The sequence below is a fragment of the Jaculus jaculus genome, chromosome 2 (assembly GCF_020740685.1).
Source record: "Jaculus jaculus isolate mJacJac1 chromosome 2, mJacJac1.mat.Y.cur, whole genome shotgun sequence".
NCBI lineage: Eukaryota > Metazoa > Chordata > Mammalia > Rodentia > Dipodidae > Jaculus > Jaculus jaculus.
Window position 1 is genome coordinate 110,584,184 of NC_059103.1, and position 12,037 is coordinate 110,596,220.

Below are 12,037 nucleotides of genomic sequence, written 5' to 3' on the forward strand. Positions count from 1 at the left end.
AAACCATCTCTCCCTTTTAACATTGTTCAAAGAGTGTAACTTGTAACAAATTTAAAAGTTAACTAATTTGTCTTAGTAAACAAAGTTTTTGGCAGGTACCAGCATCCCAGACCTAAGAATGAGAGGGTAATGCTAAAGATTCAAGATTGCTGTTTCTTTCAGACCTAATAAGTGCCATTTTTTTATTGCCCTTAGCAAGAGCCTCCTGGGAGGCAGATATTATCTCCATTTGCATTCTGAGGTTCCTGCCTTTTCTCAGTTGTAAAAGCAGATCATTTCTCAAGAACAGAGCCTGTGTTCCTCTTTTCATGTCATTACAATTCTCCTATCTTGCTATCCTGCCTCTCAATAGCACAAACCAGATTAAGGGAGGAGATGACCACATGGCCTTGGGCTACTGAGATGTCAAATGTGGCACTTCAGAAAATTTACCTAAATTTCTGTCATTAAGGGCCTTGTTATCTGAGTCATTAGGCAAAGTTAAACACTCATTAGAACAGGCCTTGGTCATGACTTTCTGACAAAAGCAAAGAACCCCTTTCTGAAATGTCCCCAGACACTGCCACTGTACAGGGCAACAGGGACTCATTACCTGTGATTCTGCACCCACAGATTCAACCAACCTTGGATTGAAGCATTTGCAAAAGATGTGCAGACCTCCTGGCCATCATCAATTTAAACAACCCAGTTTAACAGCTGTATTTTCATTCTGTTAGGTAGTATAAGTATTCTAGGGCTAATTTCCAAAATACAGAAGGGTGTGCTTAATTATGTGCAAATACTATGGTATTTTATATAAAGAACTTGATCATCTACAGAGTTTGGTATCTAGAAGTGGTTCCAATACCAAAAGAACTTGAGCATCTACGGAGTTTGGTATCTAGAAGTGGTCCAATACCAATGCCCATGGTTACTCAGGGAGGCAAGGGTTTGGGCCATGAGGAAGCCTCATTCCAAAGGCTTCTGTGCTCTCTTTAAACATGTGACTTAGCCTTTTGGGGCTTCTTTCAAAATAGAGGTAGAAATAATCCCACCTGCTGAATGGTTTTAGGAAGGTTAAGTAAGCTCATGCATCTAAAGCTTAGACTAGGGCTTGGAATTCCGTAAGTGCTCAGTGGAAGTTTCAGGTTGTCATCTATTCCACTCCTGGGCATCTATCCTATGGACTGCATGCTCTGCTATGGAGATACTTACTCATCGGTGTTTATTGCTACTGTATTTAAAATAGTTAGATGAATAGATAATGAAGATATAATACATATATTATTCAGTTATAAAGAAAAAATGAAGTTATGAAACTTGCAGGAAAATGGACGGATGTGGAAAATATAACTAAGTGAGGTGTTCTCGCATGTTTTAAGTTTTAGATATGTATATATCTGAGTTGGGGTGAGAGTCAGTAGAGGGCAGAAAGTGGAAACGGGCTATGGGTTGGGGTGGGGGAGGTGGGAGTGCTTACGGGGAGGGGAGAGTAGAACAAATGTGATATGGAAGTGGAGGGGCTGAATACTGGGCTGCGAAGGCTTGAGTGGGGATAAGCGTGGCAGGATGGAGGAGAGGAGGGACTGGGAGAAGGGTTAACCGAAAGCAAAGACAATTTTAAAAAGTCATCAAATAAGAAAATCAAGTTGCAGGTCGTTGCCTTTAGAAATGGCAGCTGTGATGCTACAGCATGTGCTAAGTGCAGATTCTGTGAAGATGCTTCAGACAGATACATAGCATTGCGTGCCACATTCAGTGAAGGAGCTCAATTTGGTCTATGACCAGAAGCAACAGAGAATAAACACATTAACAACTGAGGGACTTTACAAATGGGCAACCCCAGGAAAATATTTAAAACAGAAATTCCTAAAAAAACAAAAAGAAAGAAAGAAATTCCCTTTTGATTTTTGCAGGCACATTCCACACATACAAGAGTAAGAGAAATGTAAATGCATGCTATAACAGCAAGAAGAGCCAGAAAATGGGTTGGAAAGTCTGCAGCATGAACAATTATTGCACTGACATGAGCATTATGTTAGGAAATACTAGGTTTGGGACTGTGGTTCATATTTCCTTTGTTTCCAGAGAAGTTTTAGCTTAATGGAGTCAAATGACATTTCTTATGGATGGAAAATTGCGAGCTATTTTGAGCAATGAGCACATGTCCTAATTGGGCAGCATCACCTTTTCCATAAGAAGTGCAAATGGAGCTTTTAAAAGTAGCTTAGATAGAAAACAATTGATATAAGTATTCTCTCTCTCTCTCTCTCTCTCTCTCTCTCTCTCTCTCTCTCTCTCTCTTCCTTTTGTTCTGTCCAGTACATGGTGGCTCCAATCTTCATATTTACAAATATCACTCCAACAACAGAAAGTGTCAGCCACAGTAAATCCTGCTGTAATGACTTTGTGGGGTGCTGGGTTTACACAGAGTTTCCTACATGAGGACTCTGGAAATAAGCTTTTTGCTTTTACTATTTATGCATGTTCACATTTAGAAAATGTAAATAACCATGTACTTAGGGAAGTTTCCATCACACTTACCACTCTAGAACAAAATCAGCACTTATTATTAACTCACATAGGCTGCTGTCATTTGTGATTCATCAGGCTGGGGCAACAGGATGGCATGCCCATGTCAGAGGGATGCATCCTTCCAGGAGCACTGTGGTTCAAAGCTGAGGAGAACTAAGCCGCAGCACGTCTCCCTGCGGTTTCTACTTCATAGGAATCCTCTGATCTCCCTGTGGCATCTTATGTAGCCATGTTTTGACACTGATTCATCCCCTCTGGAATTCTGAGACAACTCTGGCTAACTTTTGGGTTAATGCCTCTTTCTGCTCAAATATACAGTGTATAGCATAAACCACTTATTAAAGATGGCCACATAGCAATGTTTAAGAACTGGAATAAGGGGGCTGAAGAGTTGTTTAAGGCACTTGCCTGCCAAGCCTAACAACCCAGGTTCAATTTCCCAGTATGCACATAAAGCCAGATGCACAAAGTGCTGCATGCATCTCGAGTTTGTTTGCAGTAGCTGGAGGCCATGGTATACTTGTTTGCTCTGTCTATATCTCTTCTATCTCCCTCCTTGCAAATAAATAAAAAATATTTTTTAAAAAAGAATTGGAGTAAGAAAATAATCGAGAGAAAGGCCATGAAAGTGACTGACATCTATGTGCCTGGGTCTGAATGGAGATGGGCTGGAAACTCCTGAAGTGCACACAGCTGTCTTTCTCTGTTTTGACTTCTGAATGGCACCATCTAGACTGGACCCCTGTGGATGCTCCATAACATAAGACAGCCTAACCACTAAATCTAACTTCATTGGTATAAATGTTTGTTTTTTTTTTTTAAATACATTGCTGGGCCGGTCACAATAATTTGCAAATACCATTTAGCACATGCAATATTTAGAATTTCCAATGCATAAAATGCAAAAATTACTCTTGTTACTAGATATAGAAAAGCTTACCTCATAAAAGGTACTGTCAATTAAACATTAGTTCCCAATGTATGTGAAAATCTATGAATGTATTTTTATTCAAAGTTACATGTAAAATCAAATAAAATCATTTCTTTAAAAAACTGCATTCTTTCTCCCATCATCTTGAACAAATTATAAACTTATGAGGCAGCTTTATTATATTTTTCCATTTTTTGTTTATGTATTTGAAAAGTCACAGGAATCAGAGAGAAAACATTACATAATCAATGCCAAGTAGTCACAAAATTAATTTTAGTTAATTTTGTTAAAATATATAATTATAAAATGGCAGAATTTTATGTTATTAATATTGTGACATAATTAACTCAGTCATTTTTTCTAGAAAATAAGATATATGATTCATAAACATGTAGTGATAACTGTCACGAATCCATTCATTAAGCTAAAAAATCTGCAGTGAAATAAACGTAGTCCCTGACTCCTACGAATTTAAATTCAAGTGAGAAGACTGATCATTAAAATATTAAGCAATAAATATATAACATTAGGTAATGATATGTGTAATAAGAAATTATTTTTATAGTACTAATGACCAAAATGCCTATATTCACATTTGACTGTCATGAAAATGTCTATTTTTCACTGTTTTGGAAAATTATGAAAAACATACTCCTTGTAAAACAACACAGTTTTCTGTGTCTTAATAAAGTAACTTGGAGCTAAAGTAGAAGGTATCAAGAAAAAGGTTTATGCCAATGTTTTTAATATGTGAAACTAGCTTTTAGGTTTGAGGCTCTTTAACTTCCTGTTGAAATAGTGAAAAGGAAGTCTACTATGACCAAGCAATATTGACAACTTATTCATAGCCACCAATGTTTCTGCCATCCATAAACACACCCTCAGGAAGATGACACTCTCACCACAGCACATGTATACATTGTGTTAAATTGACAAAACATTTTACAAGTTAAATCCCAATCTTAGAAGCTGAAAATTATGTTGGAAAAACAAACTTAAACAACAAAACTATAATTATGTAAAAGTCATTATTTGACTCCTCAAATGTAAATTGTTTGGAATAGTACTTACTAGAGACAAAATTAAATAGTTTTAAAATTTTTATTCTTCAAGTTTCAGTCATGATAGAAAAATTCTATCTTTATTTTGAATTAATCTTTTATCTAGGTGAGAAAATATCCCCTTATACACAGGACATATGTTCAAAGATCTTCAGTGGATGCCTGAAACTAGAGATAGTAGTGAATCCTATATACCTTTTCCTATTTGGATATGCATATGTTAGTGTCTAATTCATAATAGGCTTAATGAACTAACTAATTATTTAGAGCAATTATAATAATATACTATAATAAACATTATGCTAACTCAGCTTATATTTTTTTTTCTTATTGCCTTTTGAAAAAGTATTTGATGTATTTATTTATGGAGAGAGAGACAGTGGGAGACAGGGAGAGAGAGAGAGCAAGGCAGATAGAGAGAATGGGCATGCCAGGACTCCAGCTGCAAACGAACTCCAGATGCATTGTGCCACTTTGTGCATCTGGCTTATGTGGATCCTGGGAAGTAGAACCTGGGTCCTTAGGCTTCACAGGCAAGTGCTTTAACTGCTAAGCCATCTCTTTTGTCTTTTTATTTAAAATTGACATATTGTGGCTTCTGTTTGGAATATCTAACTTATCACCATCACTATTCTTCTGTTTTGGGTCCAGTGTGGAAGGTAAGGATTGTTTGAATATTACATGGACTCATTTAACTTTAATTACTCTTAATAATCCCATTGTGAAGTGCAGTGGCTAAGGCTTCAATGTACACATTGGGGAACACAGTTCATCCCGTAACAAGTTCCAAGTCCTCTCCCCCATTGTGGCCTTCAACCCCGACATTTCAGCACTGTTTCTAAAGCACAGAAAGAAAGCGGTATTGAAGACTTCTCACTGTATGCAAACGAGCCCTACTTTCAGACTTCAACTTCCTAGCAATAATTTCTTCTATTAATATAAAAATATTCTGCAGTGGGATGCATTTTTACCATCCATCCATGTACACAGGAAGCACAAGTGTGAGTCCCTTTGTCCTGAAGTTCCTGCAGAGCCACCGGGAAGAGGAGAGTTGACAGAAGGTTCATTACTTTTTCATCTATGAAAACATGCATTTTCTTTTTCTTTAGTTTTTAAATCATATATATATGCTGAGGCAGAGCGAGGAGGAGATGTGTAGATATTCTCCTGAGGGGGGTCTTCTTTGGTGGAGTTATTAGCATTCACTGTGGGGACCATGAGGCCTCAGTCAGTCTCGCAGGAGCGGGTAAATGCGCTGCTATTTCCACCTACCCTGAGGCTCAGAATTTGTCCACCCCCTGAGCTTTGGCAGGCACGATAGGGATCTGATTTAGTGTTGCTTTCTCTGTAGACTCTGGATCTCTGTTTTGATGAGGTTTGAATGGGCACAGTGTTTTGCCATCTCCCTAGAACTGGTTTTCAGGCGATCCCGGAGAGCAGTGTTTGTGTCACCGCTTCCTCTTAGTGACTTCTGGGCCTGGTTGATGAGGTGGAGGTGACCCATCTCATGGTAGGCAATTGACTCTGTTTTTTTTTTTTTTTTTTTTTTTGAGGTAGGGTCTCACTCTAGTCCAGGCTGACCTGGAATTCACTATGTAGTCTCAGGGTAGCTTCAAACTCACAGTGATCCTCCTTCTCTGCCTCCTGAGTGCTGGGATTAAAGGCAAGCACCACCACACCCAGTTTGGCTCTCTATTCTTGATGTATTGATGCATCTTCGTTCTCCCCAGTATTCACCTCCATCTGTAAATGCATTTTAATTTTTACTCACTTGATTTTTCTATGAATTTGTAGTGGTGCTGACTCACAGAGAAAAGAAAATTTCTTGTCAATGTGTCATATCGGTTATAATTTTTTTAAACAAAAATTTCAATTAGCCTGTATCAATAAGTCAAAGACATATATTTGACTTTTTAAATCTCTCCTTTCCTAGTTGCTGCCATCTCAGGAGCCACTTCCTTCAATACCACCCTTTGAGGGACTTATTTTTCAGCTCAGGGACACTCTCATTATATATTGATTCAAGTGTTCTTTATGGAGGAGTTGGATCATATTATAGTCTCTAATTTTTACTACATTCCTTTAAGATGGATATTATTAAACATTTTATAGATTAGGGGTTATAGGTCAAAGTCTCAGTAAAATTATTTTATTGACAAAGTCTGCATGTTTTTTTTTTTAACCAGGTTCTTAGATTTCTGTTTTGTTCATTGCATGAAAATAGCATGTATAAGACTTGTCCTCTTTTTAAATTGTAAGAAAATTTGGATTTTTTTTTTAAAGATTCTTACTCACATTTTAAGCATTCAGTTACTATACTGTCTATCATGCTTGTATTCTTTAGCCCTTTCTTTTTCTTTTTCTTTTTCTTTTTTTTTTTTAAATTTATTTATTTGAGAGCGACAGACACAGAGAGAAAGACAGATAGAGGGAGAGAGAGAGAATGGGCGCGCCAGGGCTTCCGGCCTCTGCAAACGAACTCCAGACGCGTGCGCCCCCTTGTGCATCTGGCTAACGTGGGACCTGGGGAACCGAGCCTCGAACCGGGGTCCTTAGGCTTCACAGGCAAGCGCTTAACCGCTAAGCCATCTCTCCAGCCCCCCTTTATTTTTCAATTAAAGAATATTGGCATACCAGATGGCTAGTTGGTAAAGTGCTTGCAGTGCAAGCATGAGGCCCTGACCAGCTATGTAAAAGCCTGGTGTGATGACATGCACCTATAACCGCAGTGCTGAAAAGGTAGAGAGATAGGAAGATACCTGGGGCTTGCTGAATAGCTAATCTGTCCAGGTTCAGTGGGATATTTTTTCTCAAAAAAAATAAGGTGGACAGCAATTGAGAAAGACACCAGTCTGACATCTGGCCTCCACATGTGCATGCACCTATACATATAAACACTTGCGTGTACAAGTGCCCCACACACATATAAACATGCATACATCCCACAATGTAATACAAAGAGTATTTGCATCTTCCTTAGCTTCATAACTCCATGGAAAGCCTTTAAAAATTAAGTTTGCATTTGTTTTTGAGGTGGGAACTTGCTCTAGTGCAGGCTGAACTGGGATTCGCTCAGTGGTCTCAGGATGGCCTTGAACTCACATCAATCCTCCTACATCTGCCTCCTGAGTGCTGGGATTATAGGTGTACGCCATCATGCCTGGTAATTTTGCATTTTATCTTGGTCTCCTGGTTGACATCAGTTTACATACTGGCCAGCTACTTGGCTAGCCCTTTCTGGTTCAGGTAAGGAGAAAAGTGAGTCATGTCAGTTAAGGTTATAAACAGCAGGAGAAAGTGAACAGTGGTTGGTGGGAGGCAGTGAAAAAAGTGTCTTGGGTCAATTCTAATAGCGAGTAAATTACAGAGACACTGTGCCAGGAAGCAGGAAGCTAGTGAAGGTTTTGGAAAAGTGGTAGAACTTTTACAGACTATGGACTACTGCAGAAGGTAAACCAAGAGGAAAAATCTCAGTAGACAAAGAGGCAAGAGAACTGATTACGATGGCCAAGGCTCAAGGGAAATAAACATAGACTAAAAAGTGGCTCAGGAACAGAATTTTCAATCATGTTTCTATTGTCCTTTATTCATGTCTTAGCATATGTCACTAAGTCCCAAGTTAAAATGCCATTGACTCAAAATTTTGGATTTATCTCTACATAATAATAGAGTACAATGTGGGCATCTAAGCTAACATCTTGGTGAATAGTGTTTGATTAGTGTGGATTCATTTTTCCTGTCATTGTGGTGAGAAAGAAAGGCATAAACATAATCAACAGTTAGTATTATGGAATACTTAAAAACTTGGTAATGACTCTAGATAACTACATTGTTATTCCCACTGAATAGAGGAAATAAATGGTGTCTTAGAAATTCTGAGATGAGATTGTTGCTCAGTGATTAAAGGTTCTTGCTTGTAGAGTCTGTTGGCCCCAGGTTCAATATTCAAGCTACCCATGTAAGTCAGACATGAAAAATGTCTGGTGTCCATTTGCAGTGGCGAGAGGCTCTGTTGTGCACGTAAATATACACAAACAGGGCACTTAAGTGATTGCACAGGGTTAGGGAAGGAGGAAATGAGGAAGAGTTATGGATATTATTATTTTTTATTATTATTAGGTAGAAACTTTTTATGGACACATCATATGTTGGTACCATCATTTCCCTCCTCCTTGCCCCCATTTCACTGCAGGCCCCTTTCAGTGGGATAGCTGGTATTCACCAGGGAGATGTACGTTATGAGCTGTGAAAGCAGTAGTCAGTCATTGTGAGGTGCCAATGCCTCAGGATATTCCTTCTCACCTTGTGGCTCTTACAATCTTTCTAACCCCCAGCCCTTCCACAAAATTCTCTGAGGCATGGTGAGTGGTTTAATCAATTTCAGTGTTGAGCTGTCTGGATCTCTGCTTTGGTACATGTTGAGTATCTCAGTGTCTGTCTCCATCACCCTGGTGCAGGTTGCAAGGTTTTTGTATTATGCAGATTATTTTTGATGTAATGGTCATGTTCAAAATGTACTGTAGTGATGTGCACACACATGTGTATAGCTCTGTGATCATACCAAAAGTCACTGGAATTTCTACTCTATTTTCGTTTTTCTTTGTTGTTGTTGTTTTTGTTTTTGTTTTTTGAGGTAGGATCTCACTCTGGTCCAGGCTGACCTGGAATTAACTCTGTCATCTCAGGGTGGCCTTGAACTCATGGCAATCCTCCTACCTCTGCCTCCCGAGTGCTGGGATTAAAGGCGTGTGCCACCACGCCCAGCTTGGAATTTCTACTCTAAATGGATGAATAATATGATAAGTAAAGTATATATTAGCAAACCAGTTTAGAAACAAGTACTATTAGTAGTTATATAAAAAACTAATAGTTTGAACACATTAAACTCCCATGATAATTTCGATACCTCAGACAGCTTGGTTAAGAGAGACAGTACTTTCTAGAATAAAATGTTTTCCTGTGAATAGTCCTTCCTGTATACATAATCCTAAGTATAAGCATAGGCTGAACTGGAAATATTAGTTAAATTTCCTTTTCACTGACATGGTTCTTCAGTGGAGTTCCTAAAATGGAAGATCCACCAAACTCATGTTCTTCCCAAAGCATTTATTACTTAGTGTAGAAAGTCTAATTTCTCTATATTTTCTATTTTTTTGTATGATTAAGAATAAAAAGGGACAAGAATGACAACTCTATATAATATTGAGGAAAAAAAGAGCTACTTCCAGTGCTTAGAGAACATAGAGTTGTAGCGAGTGGAGGTTTTATTGAAAGTGCTTGGTAACCAGTCTGAGAAGAAGTACACACCAGTGCAATGATGGCGCACAGTCTTGGTGGGTAATCAGTAGCTTTCTGATTGGCTAATAGATGATTTGCTCAGTGGAAAGGAACCCATATCTGGAACTGGGAACCAGGTCAGAGTTTTATGGAGACAAAGATTATGCTCTCCAGTGACCAGCTTCCACTACTGTTTGGCTCAAAGGAGCTACATCTGTCTCATTCTCCCTAAATCAATCAGGCTTATCCCATTTAATTTATGCTGGCTTCACTCTCTGTTGGAGAATCTGCTTGTCTTTTTCAGAAGGTAGTGAGACCCGAGGATATAAGTCACCCCTCACACTTCAGCCAAGGCCCAGGTAAAACTACAGAGGAAGTGGGAAGATGAGCAAGAGCTTTCATGGTGAGCCTGACAACAGTGCCAGGGTGAAGGAAACAGATGCTAAGGATACTCAACACCTGCCAAAGCAGAAATCTAGAGGCTTCTAAGAGCTCATCACTGAAGTAGACATAAGACATACCCACACGGCTCAGGGAATTTTGTGGGAGAGGACCTGGAAAGATTGTAAGAGCCACAGGGTGGGACTGTCATGCCCAGAGGCATTGCCTCCCCCAGATACCTGACTGCTGCTCTCACAAAACATAGCTCACAACCCCATGAGGGATACCAGCAACTCCACTGAGGAGGGCCCCAGTAGAATGGGGGCAGGGATGAAGGAAAAGATGGCACCAACACATGATATATCCATACTAAGTATGTCCATAATAAAAAGAAGAAAAGAAAAAGAAACTGCTTGGTCGTGAAAATCCTAATTGCATCTCATTATACCTATCTGAAGATGTGGACAGTGAAGACTATACCAGATCACTTTTTACAATATTTATTTATTCATTCATTCATGAGAGAGAGAGAGGAAAGAATGAATAGGCATGCCTGGGTCTCCTGTCACCACAAATGAACTCCAGATGCATGTGTCACTTTGTGCATTTGGTTTTACGTGGGTACTGGGGAAGTGAACCCAGCCTTTAACTACTGAGCCCTCTCTCCAGCCCTCCAGATCACTTTTGGACAGAATTATTTTGAAGTGAAACAGAGAAAAACTATAAAAAATATTTTTACAATTATTTATATTTTATAACTATGAAAGGAGGTTAGATTTTTATCAATCTTTTATCAAGTAGGTTATTTTCATTATTTTTTGTGGGTATATGGTGTGTGTATGTGTGTGTTTGAGAGAGAGAGAGAGAAAGAGAAAGAGAGAGAGAGGAAGAAGAGAACAGAGGAGAAGAGAAGAGAAGAGAAGAGAAGAGAAGAGAAGAGAAGGGAAGGGAAGGGAAGGGAAGGGAAGGGAAGGGAAGGGAAGGGAAGGGAAGGGAAGGGAAGGGAAGGGAAGGGAAGGGAAGGGAAGGGAAGGGAAGGGAAGGGAAGGGAAGGGAAGGGAAGGGAAGGGAAGGGAAGGGAAGGGAAGGGAAGGGAAGGGAAGGGAAGGGAAGGGAAGGGAAGGGAAGGGAAGGGAAGGGAAGGGAAGGGAAGGGAAGGGAAGGGAAGGGAAGAGGTGTACAAATGTCTCCTAGTCAATGCAGGCCCCATTCTACCAGCTCCAGCCAATGTTTGGCTGCAGTACCTGCATGAAAGATCCTAAGCCAAAGCTACAAAGTTCTTCTGGAATTTCAATTCCAGAGTGTAAACAGATGTCTTAACAGTAATTATGTGTTTTTCAGTGAGTCAGTAAATACTCTGCTTTTATCATGTGAACCTTCCTAAAGAGCAGAAGGAGATATTTGGTAACGTGAAATAGTCTAGCAAACAACATCTTACTGAGCGAATCTTAAGTTTGCTCACAAAAAATTACTACAATGTGAAATTCTTTTCATTTTAGAAGGTGTTAGGACTCTTGCATGAGCTTTCCTTGGACTATCCATCTCACCCATATATCAAGAATCTTTATTCATATTTTATATTGTTTCTCAGCTAACTTTTCTCCTCAGAAAAGGATGATTATTTATTATAGTTCTATTTTTATTTTTATTTTTTTTAGTTATTTTCTAGGTAGGACCCCACTCTAGCTTAGGCTGAGCTCACATCCATCCTCCTTACCTCTGCTTCCTGAGTGTTGGGATTAAAGGTGTGTGTCACCACATTGAGTTTACTGTTCTATTTTGTTTAGAAGTTGGATGCTCATGTGCTCACCACTACCAAGCGCTTTGAAATATTTAGAAATTAATAACTTAGAGTCAAGGAGAGTTTCAAATA